We start from the raw sequence: 19494 nt of genomic DNA, 5'->3' as shown, positions 1-19494 counted from the left end.
CTCGATTAATATGGGTAAAACTGAAAGTTGATGGAGAGAGGTGGGTGATTATTGGTGCATATGCACCCGGGCATGAGAAGGAAGATCATGAGAGGCAAGTGTTTTGGGAGCAGCTGAATGAGTGTGTTAGTGGTTTTGATGCACAAGACCGGGTTATAGTGATGGGTGATTTGAATGCAAAGGTGAGTAATGTGGCTGTTGAGGGAATAATTGGTATACATGGGGTGTTCAGTGTTGTAAATGGAAATGGTGAAGAGCTTGTAGATTTATGTGCTGAAAAAGGACTGATGATTGGGAATACCTGGTTTAAAAAGCGAGATATACATAAGTATACTTATGTAAGTAGGAGAGATGGCCAGAGAGCATTATTGGATTACGTGTTAATTGACAGGCGTGCGAAAGAGAGACTTTTGGATGTTAATGTGCTGAGAGGTGCAACTGGAGGGATGTCTGATCATTATCTTGTGGAGGCTAAGGTGAAGATTTGTATGGGTTTTCAGAAAAGAAGATTGAATGTCGGGGTGAAGAGGGTGGTGAGAGTAAGTGAGCTTGGGAAGGAGACCTGTGTGAGGAAGTACCAGGAGAGACTGAGTACAGAATGGAAAAATGTGAGAACAATGGAAGTAAGGGGAGTGGGGGAGGAATGGGATGTATTTAGGGAATCAGTGATGGATTGCGCAAAAGATGCTTGTGGCATGAGAAGAGTGGGAGGTGGGTTGATTAGAAAGGGTAGTGAGTGGTGGGATGAAGAAGTAAGAGTATTAGTGAAAGAGAAGAGAGAGGCATTTGGATGATTTTTGCAGGGAAAAAATGCAATTGAGTGGGAGATGTATAAAAGAAAGAGACAGGAGGTCAAGAGAAAGGTGCAAGAGGTGAAAAAAAGGGCAAATGAGAGTTGGGGTGAGAGAGTATCATTAAATTTTAAGGAGAATAAAAAGATGTTCTGGAAGGAGGTAAAGAAAGTGCGTAAGACAAGGGAGCAAATGGGAACTTCAGTGAAGGGCGCAAATGGGGAGGTGATAACAAGTAGTGGTGATGTGAGAAGGAGATGGAGTGAGTATTTTGAAGGTTTGTTGAATGTGTTTGATGATAGAGTGGCAGATATAGGGTGTTTTGGTCGAGGTGGTGTGCAAAGTGAGAGGGTTAGGGAAAATGATTTGGTAAACAGAGAAGAGGTAGTGAAAGCTTTGCGGAAGATGAAAGCCGGCAAGGCAGCAGGTTTGGATGGTATTGCAGTGGAATTTATTAAAAAAGGGGGTGACTGTATTGTTGAGTGGTTGGTAAGGTTATTTAATGTATGTATGACTCATTGTGAGGTGCCTGAGGATTGGCGGAATGCGTGCATAGTGCCATTGTACAAAGGCAAAGGGGATAAGAGTGAGTGCTCAAATTACAGAGGTATAAGTTTGTTGAGTATTCCTGGTAAATTATATGGGAGGGTGTTGATTGAGAGGGTGAAGGCATGTACAGAGCATCAGATTGGGGAAGAGCAGTGTGGTGTCAGAAGTGGTAGAGGATGTGTGGATCAGGTGTTTGCTTTGAAGAATGTATGTGAGAAATATATATATATATATATATATATATATTTTTTTTTTTTTTTTTTTTTTTTTTTTTATACTTTGTCGCTGTCTCCCTCGTTTGCGAGGTAGCGCAAGGAAACAGACGAAAGAAATGGCCCAACCCACATACACACGTCCACATACGCAAATATACATACCTACACAGCTTTCCATGGTTTACCCCAGACGCTTCACATGCCTTGATTCAATCCACTGACAGCACGTCAACCCCTGTATACCACATCGCTCCAATTCACTCTATTCCTTGCCCTCCTTTCACCCTCCTGCATGTTCAGGCCCCGATCACACAAAATCTTTTTCACTCCATCTTTCCACCTCCAATTTGGTCTCCCTCTTCTCCTCGTTCCCTCCACCTCCGACACATATATCCTCTTGGTCAATCTTTCCTCACTCATTCTCTCCATGTGCCCAAACCATTTCAAAACACCCTCTTCTGCTCTCTCAACCACGCTCTTTTTATTTCCACACATCTCTCTTACCCTTACGTTACTTACTCGATCAAACCACCTCACACCACACATTGTCCTCAAACATCTCATTTCCAGCACATCCATCCTCCTGCGCACAACTCTATCCATAGCCCACGCCTCGCAACCATACAACATTGTTGGAACTACTATTCCTTCAAACATACCCATTTTTGCTTTCCGAGATAATGTTCTCGACTTCCACACATTTTTCAAGGCTCCCAAAATTTTCGCCCCCTCCCCCACCCTATGATCCACTTCCGCTTCCATGGTTCCATCCGCTGACAGATCCACTCCCAGATATCTAAAACACTTCACTTCCTCCAGTTTTTCTCCATTCAAACTCACCTCCCAATTGACTTGACCCTCAACCCTACTGTACCTAATAACCTTGCTCTTATTCACATTTACTCTTAACTTTCTTCTTCCACACACTTTACCAAACTCAGTCACCAGCTTCTGCAGTTTCTCACATGAATCAGCCACCAGCGCTGTATCATCAGTGAACAACAACTGAATCACTTCCCAATATATATATATATATATATATATATATATATATATATATATATATATATATATATTTGTATCTTTTTCTTTCAAAGAACAGAGGATTGGGCTTCTGAGGGAATATCCTCACCTGGCCCCCTTCTCTGTTCCTTCTTTTGGAAAATTAAAAAAAAAAAAAGATGAGAGGGGAGGATTTCCAGCCCCCCACTCCCTCATTTTTTTTTCCCGCTATATCCCGCGTTTGCGAGGTAGCGCAAGGAAACAGACGAAAGAAAGAAATGGCCCAACCCACCCCCATACACATGTATATACATACGTCCACACACACAAATATACATACCTACACAGCTTTCCATGGTTTACCCCAGACGCTTCACATGCCCTCATATATATATATATATATATATATATATATATATATATATATATATATATATATATATATATATATTTTTCCGCTGTCTCCCGCGTTTGCGAGGTAGCGCAAGGAAACAGACGAAAGAAATGGCCCAACCCACCCCCATACACATGTATATACATACGTCCACACACGCAAATATACATACCTACACAGCTTTCCATGGTTTACCCCAGATGCTTCACATGCCCTGATTCAATCCACTGACAGCACGTCAACCCCGGTATACCACATCGATCCAATTCACTCTATTCCTTGCCCGCCTTTCACCCTCCTGCATGTTCAGGCCCCGATCACTCAAAATCTTTTTCACTCCATCTTTCCACCTACAATTTGGTCTCCCACTTCTCCTCGTTCCCTCCACCTCCGACATATATATCCTCTTGGTCAATCTTTCCTCACTCATTCTCTCCATTTGCCCAAACCATTTCAAAACACCCTCTTCTGCTATCTCAACCACGCTCTTTTTATTTCCACACATCTCTCTTACCCTTACGTTACTTACTCGATCAAACCACCTCACACCACACATTGTCCTCAAACATCTCATTTCCAGCACATCCATCCTCCTGCGCACAACTCTATCCATAGCCCACGCCTCGCAACCATACAACATTGTTGCAACCACTATTCCTTCAAACATACCCATTTTTGCTTTCCGAGATAATGTTCTTGACTTCCACACATTCTTCAAGGCTCCCAGAATTGTCGCCCCCTTCCGCTTCCATGGTTCCATCCGCTGCCAGATCCACTCCCAGATATCTAAAACACTTTACTTCCTCCAGCTTTTCTCCATTCAAACTTACCTCCCAATTGACTTGACCCTCAACCATACTGTACCTAATAACCTTGCTCTTATTCTCATTTACTCTTACCTTTCTTCTTTCACACACTTTACCAAACTCAGTCACCAGCTTCTGCAGTTTCTCACATGAATCAGCCACCAGCGCTGTATCATCAGCGAACAACAACTGACTCACTTCCCAAGCTCTCTCATCCCCAACAGACTTCATACTTGCCCCTCTTTCCAAAACTCTTGCATTCACCTCCCTAACAACCCCATCCATAAACAAATTAAACAACCATGGAGACACCACACACCCCTGCCATAATCCTACATTCACTGAGAACCAATCACTTTCCTCTCTTCCTACACGTACACATGCCTTACATCCTCGATAAAAACTTTTCACTGCTTCTTACCAACTTGCTCCCACACCATATATTCTTAATACCTTCCACAGTTGTTTTCGCTGATGATCAGCGCTGGTGGCTGATTTATGTGAAGAAACTGCAGAAGTGGTGACTGAGTTTGGTAAGTGTGTGAAAGAAGAAAGTTAAGAGTTAAATGTGATTAAGAGCAAGGTTATTAGGTTACAGTAGGGTTAGGGTAAAGTTCAATTGGTGGTGAGTTTGAATGGAGAAAAACTGGAGGAATTGAAGTGTTTTAGATTTTGGGTGTGGATCTTGGCAGCGGATGGAACAAGGAAGCGGAAGTGGATCATAGGGTGGGGGAGGGGGCGAAAATTTTGGGAGCCTTGAAGTTGTGTGAAGTCGAGAAACATTATTCGGAAAGCAAAAATGAGTATGTTTGAAGGAATAGTGGTTTTCCAACAATGTTGTATGGTTGCGAGGGCATGGGCTATGGTTAGGAGTTGGCGCAGGAGGGTGGATGTGCTGGAAATGAGAATGTTTGTGGGACAATGTGTGGTGTTGAGGTGGTTTGACCGAGTAAGTATTGTAGGGTTAAGAGAGATGTGTGGAAATAAAAGAGGTGGTTGAGAGAGCAGTATAGGGGTGTTTTGAATGGTTTGGGGACATGGAGAGAATGAGTGAGGAAGTTTGCCAAGAGGATATATTGTGTGGAGGTGGAGGGAACGAGAGAAGGGGAGACCCAAATTGAGGAGGAAAGATGGGGAAAAAGTTTTGTTGTGATAGGGGCTGAACATGCAGGAGGGTGAAAGGAGGGCAAGGAATAGAGTTGAATTGGAGCGATGTGTATACGGGGTTGACGTGCGGGGATGTCAGTGGATTGAAATCGGGGTATGTGAAGGTTGGGGTAAACCATGGAAAGATGTGTAGGGTTGTTTTATTTTGCGTGTGTGGACGTTATGTATATAAGTGTATGGGGGTGGGTTGGGCCATTTTTTGTTTGTTTCCTTGCGCTACCTCGCAAATGCGGGAGGACATCGACAAAGCAAAAAAAATAATATATATATATATTATATATATTGTATATTATATTTTATTCTGTTCCCGCGTTTGGGGTTTATTTAGCGCAAGAAACAGACGAAAGAAATGGCCAAAAACCCCCTCCATACAATGATCTTAATCACCACACACGAAATATAATACCTACACAGCTTTCCGATGGTTTACCCAGGACGCTTCACTGCCTTGATTCAATCCACTGACAGACGTCAAAACCGGTATTCACTTCGCTACAATTCACTCTATTCCTTGCCCTCCTTTCACCTCCTGCTATTGGCCCCGATCACACAATATTCTTTTTCACTCCTATCTTTCACTCCAATTTGGATCTCCCTCTTCTCCTCGTCCCTCCACTCAACATCTATATATCCTCTTGAGTCAATCTTACTCACTCATTCTCTCCATGTGCCCAAACCACTTTTCAAAACACCATTCTTTGCTCTCTCAACCACGCTTTTTTATTTTCCCACAATATCTCTTACCCTTCGATACTCACTCGATCAAACCACCTACACCAACAACTGTCCTAAACATTCATTTCCGCACATCCATTTGCGCACAACTCTATCCATAGCCAGCTACATCCATACAACATTGTTGGAACATATTCCTTTCAAAACATACCATTTTTGCTTTCCGAGATCATGTTATCGACTTCCAACACATTTTTCAAGGGCCCCAGAATTTTCGCCCCTACCCCCCCTTTGTCCACTTCCGTTCCATGGTTCCATCCGCTGCAGATCCACTCCCAATATCTACAAACACTTCATTTCCTCCAGTTTTTCTCATTCAAATCACCTCCCATTGATTGACCTCAACCTACTGTACTAATAACCTTGCTTCTTATTCACATTTACTCTTAAACTTCTCTTCGTCCACACACTTTACAACTCAGTCACCAGCTTCTGCAGTTTCTACACATGAACTGCACCGCACTGTAGTCATCATCGAAAACAACTGTATCACTTCCAAGCTCTCCATCCCCAACAGACTTCATACTTGCCCCTCTTTCCAAAACTCTTGCATTTACCTGCCCTAACAACCCGTCCTTAAACTAATTAAACAACCATGGAGGACATCACAACCCTGCCGCAAACCTAAATATGAGAACCAATCACTTTCCTCTCTTCCTACTCGTACACATGCCGACATCTCGATTTAAAACTTTTCCACTGCTTTTAACACTTTCCTCCACTCCTATATTCTTAATACCTTCCACGACCATCTCTATCAAACTTATATATGCCTTCTCCAGATCCTTAAATGCTAATACATAATCTGGGATAGGGGTGGAAGAATATTCCAGTATTCCTCGTGTGTTATAGAAAGCGATAGGGGGAGGGAGCGGGGGCCAGAAATCCTCCCATCCTTGTATTAAACTTTTAAAATGGGGAAAAGAAGGAGGAGTCACACGGGAGTGCCACTTCACATCCTCTCGAAGGCTCAGTTGTGGGTGCCTAAATGTGTGTGGTTGTAACAAGATGTGAAAAAACGGAGGGAGAGGTTTAGTATGTTTTGAGGAAAGGAACCTGGAGTTTTTGGCTTTGAGTGAAACGAAGTCAAAGGGGTAAGGGGAAGAGTGGTTTGGGAATGTTTGGGATAAAGTAAGGGGTTAGTGAGAGGACATCAAGAGCAAGGGAGGAGTAGCAATATCATGAAACAGGAGTTGTGGGAGTTTTGATAGAATGTAAGAAAGTAAATTCTCGATTAATATGGGTAAAACTGAAAGTTGATGGAGAGAGGTGGGTGATTATTGGTGCATATGCACCCTGGGCATGAGAAGAAAGATCATGAGAGGCAAGTGTTTTGGGAGCAGCTGAATGAGTGTGTTAGTGGTTTTGATGCACGAGACCGGGTTATAGTGATGGGTGATTTGAATGCAAAGGTGAGTAATGTGGCAGTTGAGGGAATAATTGGTATACATGGGGTGTTCAGTGTTGTAAATGGAAATGGTGAAGAGCTTGTAGATTTATGTGCTGAAAAAGGACTGATGATTGGGAATACCTGGTTTAAAAAGCGAGATATACATAAGTATACTTATGTAAGTAGGAGAGATGGCCAGAGAGCGTTATTGGATTACGTGTTAATTGACAGGCGTGCGAAAGAGAGACTTTTGGATGTTAATGTGCTGAGAGGTGCAACTGGAGGGATGTCTGATCATTATCTTGTGGTGGCTAAGGTGGAAGATTTGTATGGGTTTTCAGAAAAGAAGATTGAATTTCGGGGTTGAAGAGGTGGTGGAGGTGTAAGTGTGCTTGGGAAGGGGTGTGTGAGGTAATTTATAGTACAGGAGAGTGAGTACAGAATGGAAAAATGTGGGAGAACAATGGAAGTAAGGGGGATGTGGGGAGGAATGGGATGTATTTAGGATTCAGTGCTGGGATTGCGCCCTAAATGATGCTTGTGGCTTGAGAATGAGAAGCGTGGGAGGTGGGTTTGATTCGAAAGGGTAGTGAGTGGTGGGAAGAAGAGTAAGTGTCTAGTGATATGTTAAGAGAAGAGAGAGGCATTTTGGATGATTTTTGCTGGGAAAAAAATGCAATTGAGTGGGGGATGTATAAAAGAAATGAGACAGGAGGTCAAGAGATAGGTGCAAGTAGGTGATGAAAAAAAGGGCATAATGAGAGTTGGGGTGAGAGAGATCATTAAATTTTAAGGAGAATAAAAAGATGTTCTGGAAGGAGGTAAAGAAAGTGCGTTAAGACAGGGAGCAAATGGGAACTTCAGTGGAAGGGGCGCAAATGGGGAGGTGATAACAGTTTGGTGATGTGAGAAGGAGGATGGGAGTGAATTTATCATAGTGAGTATGTTTGAAGGTTTGTTGAATGTGTTTGATGATAGAGTTGCAGATATAGGGTGTATAGGTCGAGAGGTTGAGTGTGCAAAGTGAGAGGGTTAGGGAGAAAATGATTTGTAAACAGAGAAGATGGTAAGTGAAAGTTTGCGGAAGATGAAAGCGGCATGGCAGCAGGTTTGGATGTATTATTGCAGTGGAATTATTAAAAAAAAAGGGGGTGACAGTATTGTGAGTGGTGGTTAAGGTTATTTAATGTATGTATGACTCATTGTGAGGTGTGAGGATTGGCGGAAGGAATGCGTGCCATAGTGCCATTGTCAAAGGCAAAGGGGAAAGCGTGAGTGCTTAAAGTTACAGAAGGTATAGTTTGTGGAGTATTCCTGGTTAATTTTATGGGAGGTTTGTTGATTGAGAGGGTGAAGGATGTACAGAGCATCAGATTGGGGAAGTGCTGTGTGGTGTCAGAATGTGGAGTGGATGTGTGGATTCAGGTGTTTGCTTTAAGGAATTGTATGTGAGAAATATATATATATTATTATTATATATTTTTTTTTTTTTTTTTTTTTTTTTTTTTTATACTTGTCGCTGTTGTTCCCTCGTTTGCGATGGTAGCGCAAGGAAACAGACGAAGAAATGGTCCCAACACATACACCGTCCACTTACGCAATTATACATAACTATCACAGCTTTCATGGTTTACCCAGCGCTTCACATTGCCTTGAATTCAAACTCCAACTGACAAGGCACGTAACCCCTGTATACCACATCGCTCCATTCACTCTATCCTATGCCCTCCTTTCACCCTCCTGAAAGTTCAGGCCCCGATCACACAAAATCTTTTTCACTCCTCTTTCACATCAATTTGGTCTCCTTTCTCCTCGTTCCTCCACTCCGACAATATTTCCTTGGTAAATCTTTCTCACTCTTTTTCCATGTGCCCAATCCATTTCAAAAACACCCCTCTTATGACTCTCTCAACCACGCTTTTTTATTTCCACACTTCTCTTAGCCCTTTCGTTAATACTCGATCAAACACCTCACACCAAACATTGCTCAAAACATTCTCAATTTTCCAGCACATCATCTTGCGCAAAACTCTAATACATAGCCACGCCTCGCAACCCTACACATTGTTGGAATACTATTCTTCAAAATACCCATATTTGCATTCCGAGATATGTTCTCGGACTTCCACACATTTTTCAAGGCTCCCAAATTTTGCCCTCCCCCACCTATGATACACTTCGGGCTTCCATGGTTCCATCCGCTGACAGATCACTCCTGATAACTAAAAACACTTCACTTCCTCCAGTTTTTCTTCCATTCAAATCACCTCCAAATTTGACTTGACCCTTACCCTACTGTACCTAATAACCTTGCTCTTATTCACATTTACTTTAACTTTCTTCTTCCAACACTTTACCAAAACCTCAGTCACCAGCTTCTGCAGTTTCTCACATGATCAGCCACCAGCGCTGTATCATCAGTGAACAACAACTGAATCACTTCCCATTATATTATAATATATATAATATATATTTTATATTATATAAATATATATATTTGTATCTTTTTCTTTCAAAGAAACAGAGGATTGGCTTTGAGGGAATTATCCTCACCTGGCCCCCAACTCTGTTCCTTCTTTTGGAAAATAAAAAAAAAAAAAGATGAGGAGGGGAGGATTTCCAGCCCCCCAACTCCTCATTTTTTTTTTGCCCGCTATATCGCGTTTTGCGAGGTGCGCAAGGAATCAGAACGAAAAGAATGAAATGGCCCAACCACACATACACATGTATATCTTAGTCCACACACACAAATATACATACCTTACACAGCTTTCCATGGTTTACCCAGACGCTTCACTGCCCTTCATATTATTATATTATATATTATATATATATATATATTATATATTATATATATATTATATATATTTTTCCGCTGTCTCCCGCGTTTGCGAGTAGCGCAAGGAAACAGACGAAATGAAATGGCCCAACCCCACCCATAACCCCACCACATGTATTTACATACGTCCACACACGCCAAATATACATACCTACACAGCTTTCCATGGTTTTTCCCAGATGCTTCACATGCCCTGATTCAATCCATGAGCACGTTTCAACCCGTAGGTATACCAATCGATCCAATTCTCTTAGTCCTTGGCCCGCTTTACCTCTGCTATGATTCAGCCGATCACTCAAAATCTTTTTCAATCCATCTTTAAACCTTAAAATTTGGTCTCCCCACTTCTCCTCGTTCCTCCACCCTCGACATTATATATCCTCTTGGTCAATCTTTCCTCACTAGTCTCTCCAATTGCCCAAACCATTTCAAAACACCCTCTTTGCTATCTCAACCACGCTCTTTTTATTTCCAGTGCATCTCTCTTTACCTTAGTTATTACTCGATCAAACCACCTCACACCACACATTGTTCAAAATTCTCATTTTCCGCACATCCATCTTCCTGACGCACAACTTATCATAGCCACGCTCGCAACCATAAACATTGTTGCAACCACTATTCCTTCAAACATACCCATTTTTGCTTTCCGAGATAATGTTCTTGATTCCACTCTTTCTTCAAGTCCCAGAATTGTCGCCCCCTTCGCTTCCATGGTTCCATCCGCTGCCAGATCCACTCCCAGATATCTAAAACTCTTTACTTCCTCCAGCTTTTTCTCCATTCTAACTTACCTCCCAATTGATTGGACCCTCAACCATAAGTACTAATAACCTTGCTTTATTTCTCATTTACTCTTACCTTTCTTCTTTCACACACTTACCAAAACTTCCCACAGTCACCAGCTTCTGCAGTTTCTCAATGAATCAGCCACCAGCGCTGTATCATCACGGAACAACATCTGGACTCACTTCCCAAGCTCTCTTCCCAACAGATTATTACTTAGCCCCCTCTTTCTAAACTTTGCATTCACCTCCCTAACAACCCAATCCATAAAACAAATTAAACAACCATGGAGACACACACACCCCTGCCATAATCCTACATTTCATGAGGAACCAATCACTTTCCTTCTTCCTAACCGTACACATGATTACATCCTCGATAAAAACTTTTCATGCTTCTACAACTTGCCTCCCACACCCATTATTCTAATACCTTCCACAGTGCATCTCTATCAAACCTTATCATATGCCATCTCCTGATCCATAAATGCTACAAACAAATCCATTTGCTTTGCTTTGTATTTCTCACATACATTCTTTAAAGGCAAACACTGATCCACACATCCTTACCATTCTGAAACCACACTGCTCTTCCCTATTGATGCTCTGTACATTCCTTAACCCTTCAATCAATTTCCTCATATAATTTACCAGGAATATCAAACAAACTTTTTTTTTTATTTTTTTTTTTTTTTTTATACTTTGTCGCTGTCTCCCGCGTTTGCGAGGTAGCGCAAGGAAACAGACGAAAGAAATGGCCCAACCCCCCCCATACACATGTACATACACACGTCCACACACACAAATATACATACCTACACAGCTTTCCATGGTTTACCCCGGACGCTTCACATGCCTTGATTCAATCCACTGACAGCACGTCAACCCCTGTATACCACATCGCTCCAATTCACTCTATTCCTTGCCCTCCTTTCACCCTCCTGCATGTTCAGGCCCCGATCACACAAAATCTTTTTCACTCCATCTTTCCACCTCCAATTTGGTCTCCCTCTTCTCCTCGTTCCCTCCACCTCCGACACATATATCCTCTTGGTCAATCTTTCCTCACTCATTCTCTCCATGTGCCCAAACCATTTTAAAACACCCTCTTCTGCTCTCTCAACCACGCTCTTTTTATTTCCACACATCTCTCTTACCCTTACGTTACTTACTCGATCAAACCACCTCACACCACACATTGTCCTCAAACATCTCATTTCCAGCACATCCATCCTCCTGCGCACAACTCTATCCATAGCCCACGCCTCGCAACCATACAACATTGTTGGAACTACTATTCCTTCAAACATACCCATTTTTGCTTTCCGGGATAATGTTCTCGACTTCCACACATTTTTCAAGGCTCCCAAAATTTTCGCCCCCTCCCCCACCCTATGATCCACTTCCGCTTCCATGGTTCCATCCGCTGACAGATCCACTCCAAGATATCTAAAACACTTCACTTCCTCCAGTTTTTCACCATTCAAACTCACCTCCCAATTGACTTGACCCTCAACCCTACTGTACCTAATAACCTTGCTCTTATTCACATTTACTCTTAACTTTCTTCTTCCACACACTTTACCAAACTCCGTCACCAGCTTCTGCAGTTTCTCACATGAATCCGCCACCAGCGCTGTATCATCAGCGAACAACAACTGACTCACTTCCCAAGCTCTCTCATCCCCAACAGATTTCATACTTGCCCCTCTTTCCAAGACTCTTGCATTTACCTCCCTAACAACCCCATCCATAAACAAATTAAACAACCATGGAGACATCACACACCCCTGCCGCAAACCTACATTCACTGAGAACCAATCACTTTCCTCTCTTCCTACACGTACACATGCCTTACATCCTCGATAAAAACTTTTCACTGCTTCTAACAACTTGCCTCCCACACCATATATTCTTAATACCTTCCACAGAGCATCTCTATCAACTCTATCATATGCCTTCTCCAGATCCATAAATGCTACATACAAATCCATTTGCTTTTCTAAGTATTTCTCACATACATTCTTCAAAGCAAACACCTGATCCACACATCCTCTACCACTTCTGAAACCACACTGCTCTTCCCCAATCTGATGCTCTGTACATGCCTTCACCCTCTCAATCAATACCCTCCCATATAATTTACCAGGAATACTCAACAAACTTATACCTCTGTAATTTGCGCACTCACTCTTATCCCCTTTGCCTTTGTACAATGGCACTATGCACGCATTCCGCCAATCCTCAGGCACCTCACCATGAGTCATACATGCATTAAATAACCTTACCAACCAGTCAACAATACAGTCACCCCCTTTTTTAATAAATTCCACAGCAATACCATCCAAACCTGCTGCCTTGCCGGCTTTCATCTTCCGCAAAGCTTTTACTACCTCTTCTCTGTTTACCAAATCATTTTCCCTAACCCTCTCACTTTGCACACCACCTCGACCCAAACACCCTATATCTGCCACTCTGTCATCAGACACATTCAACAAACCTTCAAAATACTCATTCCATCTCCTTCTCACATCACCACTACTTGTTATCACCTCCCCATTTGCGCCCTTCACTGAAGTTCCCATTTGCTCCCTTGTCTTACGCACCCTATTTACCTCCTTCCAGAACATCTTTTTATTCTCCCTAAAATTTACTGATAGTCTCTCACCCCAACTCTCATTTGCCCTTTTTTTCACCTCTTGCACCTTTCTCTTGACCTCCTGTCTCTTTCTTTTATACTTCTCCCACTCAATTGCATTTTTTCCCTGCAAAAATCGTCCAAATGCCTCTCTCTTCTCTTTCACTAATACTCTTACTTCTTCATCCCACCACTCACTACCCTTTCTAAACAGCCCACCTCCCACTCTTCTCATGCCACAAGCATCTTTTGCGCAATCCATCACTGATTCCCTAAATACATCCCATTCCTCCCCCACTCCCCTTACTTCCATTGTTCTCACCTTTTTCCATTCTGTACATAGTCTCTCCTGATACTTCTTCACACAGGTCTCCTTCCCAAGCTCACTTACTCTCACCACCTTCTTCACCCCAACATTCACTCTTCTTTTCTGAAAACCCATACTAATCTTCACCTTAGCCTCCACAAGATAATGATCAGACATCCCTCCAGTTGCACCTCTCAGCACATTGACATCCAAAAGTCTCTCTTTCGCACGCCTGTCAATTAACACGTAATCCAATAATGCTCTCTGGCCATCTCTCCTACTTACATAAGTATACTTATGTATATCTCGCTTTTTAAACCAGGTATTCCCAATCATCAGTCCTTTTTCAGCACATAAATCTACAAGCTCTTCACCATTTCCATTTACAACACTGAACACCCCATGCATACCAATTATTCCCTCAACTGCCACATTACTCACCTTTGCATTCAAATCACCCATCACTATAACCCGGTCTCGTGCATCAAAACCGCTAACACACTCATTTAGCTGCTCCCAAAACACTTGCCTCTCATGATCTTTCTTCTCATGCCCAGGTGCATATGCACCAATAATCACCCACCTCTCTCCATCAACTTTCAATTTTACCCATATTAATCGAGAATTTACTTTCTTACATTCTATCACATACTCCCACAACTCCTGTTTCAGGAGTATTGCTACTCCTTCCCTTGCTCTTGTCCTCTCACTAACCCCTGACTTCACTCCCCAGACATTTCCAAACCACTCTTCCCCTTTACCCTTGAGCTTCGTTTCACTCAGAGCCAAAACATCCAGGTTCCTTTCCTCAAACATACTACCTATCTCTCCTTTTTTCACATCTTGGTTACATCCACACACATTTAGGCACCCCACTCTGAGCCTTCGAGGAGGATGAGCACTCCCCGCGTGACTCCTTCTTCTGTTTCCCATTTTAGAAAGTTAATACAAGGAGGGGAGGATTTCCGGCCCCCCGCTCCCGTCCCCTCTAGTCGCTTTCTACGACACGCGAGGAACACGTGGGAAGCATTCTTTCACCCCTATCCCCAGGGATAATATACATATATATATACACACACACACACACACACACACACACACACACATACATATATACACATATGAAAAATGTAAGAAACAATTTAGAAAACAAACTTTTAGCTAAAAGTTTTCAACAAACTTATACCTCTGTAATTTGAGCACTCACTCTTATCCCCTTTGCCTTTATACCCTGGCACTATGCAGGCATTCCGCCAATCCTCAGGCACCTCACCATTAATCGTACATACATTAAAGAACCTTACCAACCAGTCAACAATACAGTCACCCCCTTTTTTAATAAATTCCACTGCCATACCATCCAAACCTGCTGCCTTGCCAGCTTTCATCTTCTGCAAAGCTTTTACTACTTCTTTTTTTACCAAATCATTTTCCCTAACCCTCTCACTTTACATACCACCTCGACCAAAACACCCTATACCTGCCACTCTATCATCAAACACATTCAACAAACCTTCAAAATACTCACTCCATCTCCTTCTCACATCACCACTACTTGTTATCACCTCCCCATTAGCCCCCTTCACTGAAGTTCCCATTTGTTCCCTTGTGTTACGCACTTTATTTACCTCCTTCCAAAACATCTTTTTATTCTCCCTAAAATTTAATGATACTCTCTCACTCCAACTCTCATTTGCCCGCTTTTTCACCTCTTGCACCTTTCTCTTGACCTCCTGCCTTTTTCTTTTATACATCTCCCACTCATTTGCATTATTTGCCTGCAAAAATCGTCCAAATGCCTCTCTCTTCTCTTTCACTAATAATCTTACTTCTTCATCCCACCATTCACTACCCTTTCAAATCTGCCCACCTCCCATGCTTCTCATGCCACAAGCATCTTTTGTGCAATCCATCACTGCTTCCCTAAATACATCCCATTCCTCCCCCCACTTCCCTTACCTCCTTTGTTCTTACCTTTTTCCATTCTGTACTCAGTCTCTCCTGGTACTTACTTACTCACACAAGTCTCCTTCCTAAGCTCACTTACTCTCACCACTTTCTTCACCCCAACATTCTCCCTTCTTTTCTGAAAACCTCTACAAATTTTCACCTTCACCTCCACAAGATAATGATCAGACATCCCTCCAGTTGCACCTCTCAGCATATTAACATCCAAAAGTCTCTCTTTCGCGCGCCTATCAATTAACACGTAATCCAATAACACTCTCTGGCCATCTCTCCTACTTACGTATGTATACTTATGTATATCTCTCTTTTTAAACCTGGTATTCCCAATCACCAGTCTTTTTTTAGCACATAAATCTACAAGCTCTTCACCATTTCCATTTACAACACTGAACACCCCATGTATACCAATTATTCCCTCAACTGCAACATTACTCACCTTTGCATTCAAATCACCCATCACTATAACCCGGTCTCGTGCATCAAAACTACTAGCACACTCATTCAGCTGCTCCCAAAACACTTGCCTCTCATGATCTTTCCTCTCATGCCCATGTGCATATGTACCAATAATCACCCATCTCTCTCCATCCACTTTCAGTTTTACCCATATCAATCTAGAGTTTACTTTCTAACACTCTATCACATATTCCCACCACTCCTGTTTCAGGAGTAGTGCTACTCCTTCCCTTGCTCTTGTCCTCTTGCTAACCCATGACTTTACTCCCAAGACATTCCCAAACCACTCTTCCCCTTTACCCTTGATCTTCGTTTCACTCAGAGCCAAAACATCCAGGTCCCTTTCCTCAAACGTACTATCTATCTCTCCTTTTTTCTCATCTTGGTTACATCCACACACATTTAGACACCCCAATCTGAGCCTTCGAGGAGGATGAGCACTCCCCACATGACTCCTTCTTCTGTTTCCCCTTTTAGAAAGTTAGAATACAAGACAAGGAGGGAAGGGTTTCTGGCCCCCTGCTCCTGTCCCCTTTAGTCACCTTCTATGACACGTGAGGAATGAGTGGGAAGTATTCTTTTATATATACATAAATAAGTATACGTATGTAAGTAGGAGAGATGGCCAGAGAGGGTTATTGGATTACGTGTTAATTGATAGACGCAGGAAAGAGAGACATTTGGATGTTAATGTGCTGAGAGGGATGTCTGATCATTATCTTGTGGAGGCGAAGGTGAAGATTTGTGGGGGTTTTCAGAAAAGAAGAGAGAATGTTGGGATGAAGAGAGTGGTGAGAGTAAGTGAGCTTGGGAAGGAGACTTGTGTGAGGAAGTACCAGGAGAGACTGAGTACAGAATGGAAAAAGGTGAGAACAAAGGAGGTAAGGGGAGTGGGGGAGGAATGGGATGTATTTAGGGAAGCAGTGATGGATTGCGCAAAAGATGCTTGTGGCATGAGAAGAGTGGGAGGTGGGTTGATTAGATAAGGTAGTGAGTGGTGGAAATAAGAAGTAAGATTATTAGTGAAAGAGAAGAGAGAGGCATTTGAACGATTTTTGCAGGCAAAAAATGCAGATGAGTGGGAGAGGTATAAAAGAAAGAGGCAGGAGGTCAAGAGAAAGGTGCAAGATGTGAAAAAGAGGGCAAATGAGAGTTGGGGTGAGAGAGTATCATTAAATTTCAGGGAGAATAAAAAGATGTTTTGGAAGGAGGTAAATAAAATGTGTAAGACAAGGGAGCAAATGGGAACTTCAGTGAAGGGGGCTAATCGGAAGGTGATAACAAGTAGTGGTGATGTGAGAAGGAGATGGAGTTGAGTATTTTGAAGGTTTGTTGAATGTGTTTGATGATAGAGTGGCAGGTATAGGGTGTTTTGGTCGAGGTGGTGTGCAAAGTGAGAGGGTTAGGGAAAATGATTTGGTAAACAGAGAAGAGGTAGTAAAAGCTTTACGGAAGATGAAAGCCGGCAAAGCAGCAGGTTTGGATGGTGTTGCAGTGGAATTTATTAAAGAAGGGGGTGACTGTATTGTTGACTGGTTGGTAAGGTTATTTAATATATGTATGACTCATGGTGAGGTGCCTGAGGATTGGCGGAATGCTTGCATAGTGCCATTGTACAAAGGCAAAGGGGATAAGAGTGAGTGCTCAAATTACAGAAGTATAAGTTTGTTGAGTATTCCTGGTAAATTATATGGGAGGGTATTGATTGAGAGGGTGAAGGAATGTACAGAGCATCAGACTGGGGAAGAGCAGGATGATTTCAGAAGTGGTAGAGGATGTGTGGATCAGGTGTTTGCTTTGAAGAATGTATGTGAGAAATACTTAGAAAAACAAATGGATTTGTATGTAGCATTTATGGATCTGGAGAAGGCATATGATAGAGTTGATAGAGATGCTCTGTGGAAGGTTTTAAGAATATATGGTGTGGGAGGCAAGTTGTTAGAAGCAGTGAAAAGTTTTTATCGAGGATGTAAGGCATGTGTACGTGTAGGAAGAGAGGAAAGTGATTGGTTCTCAGTGAATGTAGGTTTGCGGCAGGGGTGTGTGATGTCTCCATGGTTGTTTAATTTGTTTATGGATGGGTTTGTTAGGGAGGTGAATGCAAGAGTTTTGGAAAGAGGGGCAAGTATGCAGTCTGTTGTGGATGAGAGAGCTTCGGAAGTGAATCAGTTGTTGTTCGCTGATGATACAGCGCTGGTGGCTGATTCATGTAAGAAACTGCAGAAGCTGGTGACTGAGTTTGGAAAAGTGTGTGAAAGAAGAAAGAGTAAATGTGAATAAGAGCAAGGTTATTAGGTACAGTAGGGTTGAGGGTCAAGTCAATTGGGAGGTAAGTTTGAATGGAGAAAAACTGGAGGAAGTAAAGTGTTTTAGATATCTGGGAGTGGATCTGGCAGCGGATGGAACCATGGAAGCGGAAGTGAATCATAGGGTGGGGGAGGGGGCGAAAATTCTATGTGCCTTGAAGAATGTTTGGAAGTCGAGAACTTTATCTCGGAAAGCAAAAATGAGTATGTTTGAAGGAATAGTGGTTCCAACAATGTTGTATGGTTGTGAGGCTTGAGCTATGGATAGAGTTGTGCGCAGGAGGATGGATGTGCTGGAAATGAGATGTTTGAGGACATGTGGTGTGAGGTGGTTTGATCGAGTAAGTAATGTAAGGGTGAGAGAGATGTGTGGAAATAAAAAGAGTGTGGTTGAGAGAGCAGAAGAGGGTGTTTTGAAATGGTTTGGTCACATGGAGAGAATGAGTGGGGAAAGATTGACCAAGAGGATGTATGTGTTAGAGGTGGAGGGAACAAGGAGAAGTGGGAGACCAAATTGGAGGTGGAAAGATGGAGTGAAAAAGATTTTGAGTGATCGGGGCCTGAACATGCAGGAGGGTGAAAGGCGTGCAAGGAATAGAGTGAATTGGAACGATGTGGTATACCGTGGTCAGTGGATTGAACCAGGGTATGTGAAGCGTCTGGGGTAAACCATGGAAAGTGTGTGGGGCCTGGATGTGGAAAGGGAGCTGTGGTTTCGGTGCATTATTACATGACAGCTAGAGACTGAGTGTGAACAAATAGGGCCTTTGTTTTTCCTAGCGCTACCTCGCACACATGAGGGGGGAGGGGGTTGTTATTCCATGTGTGGAGGGGTGGCGATGGGAACAAATAAAGGCAGGCAGTATGAATAATGTACATGTGTATATATGTGAATGTCTGTGTGTGTATATATATGTGTACACTGAGATGTATAGGTATGTATATTTGCGTGTGTGGGCGTGTATGTATATACATGTGTATGTGGGCGGGTTGGGCCATTCTTTCGTCTGTTTCCTTGCGCTACCTCACTAACGCGGGAGACAGCGACAAAGCAAAATAGAATAAATAAAATATAAATACATAAATATATATACATAAATATGTATACATAAATGCCCACATATGCCCATGTACATACATACTTGA

At 42.5% G+C, this 19494-nt stretch overlaps 1 protein-coding gene across 5 annotated transcripts in view; it reads left to right on the top strand.

Annotated features, from left to right (window-relative positions):
* The window catches only part of LOC139757955 (uncharacterized), a 751714-nt gene that overhangs the window by 356306 nt on the left and 375914 nt on the right, over nt 1-19494 (top strand). The window lies entirely within an intron of this gene.

The sequence above is a fragment of the Panulirus ornatus genome, chromosome 2, assembly GCF_036320965.1.
Source record: "Panulirus ornatus isolate Po-2019 chromosome 2, ASM3632096v1, whole genome shotgun sequence".
Lineage (NCBI taxonomy): Eukaryota > Metazoa > Arthropoda > Malacostraca > Decapoda > Palinuridae > Panulirus > Panulirus ornatus.
Note: the sequence above shows the minus strand (reverse complement) of the source record. Positions and strands in the feature narration are given on the sequence as shown.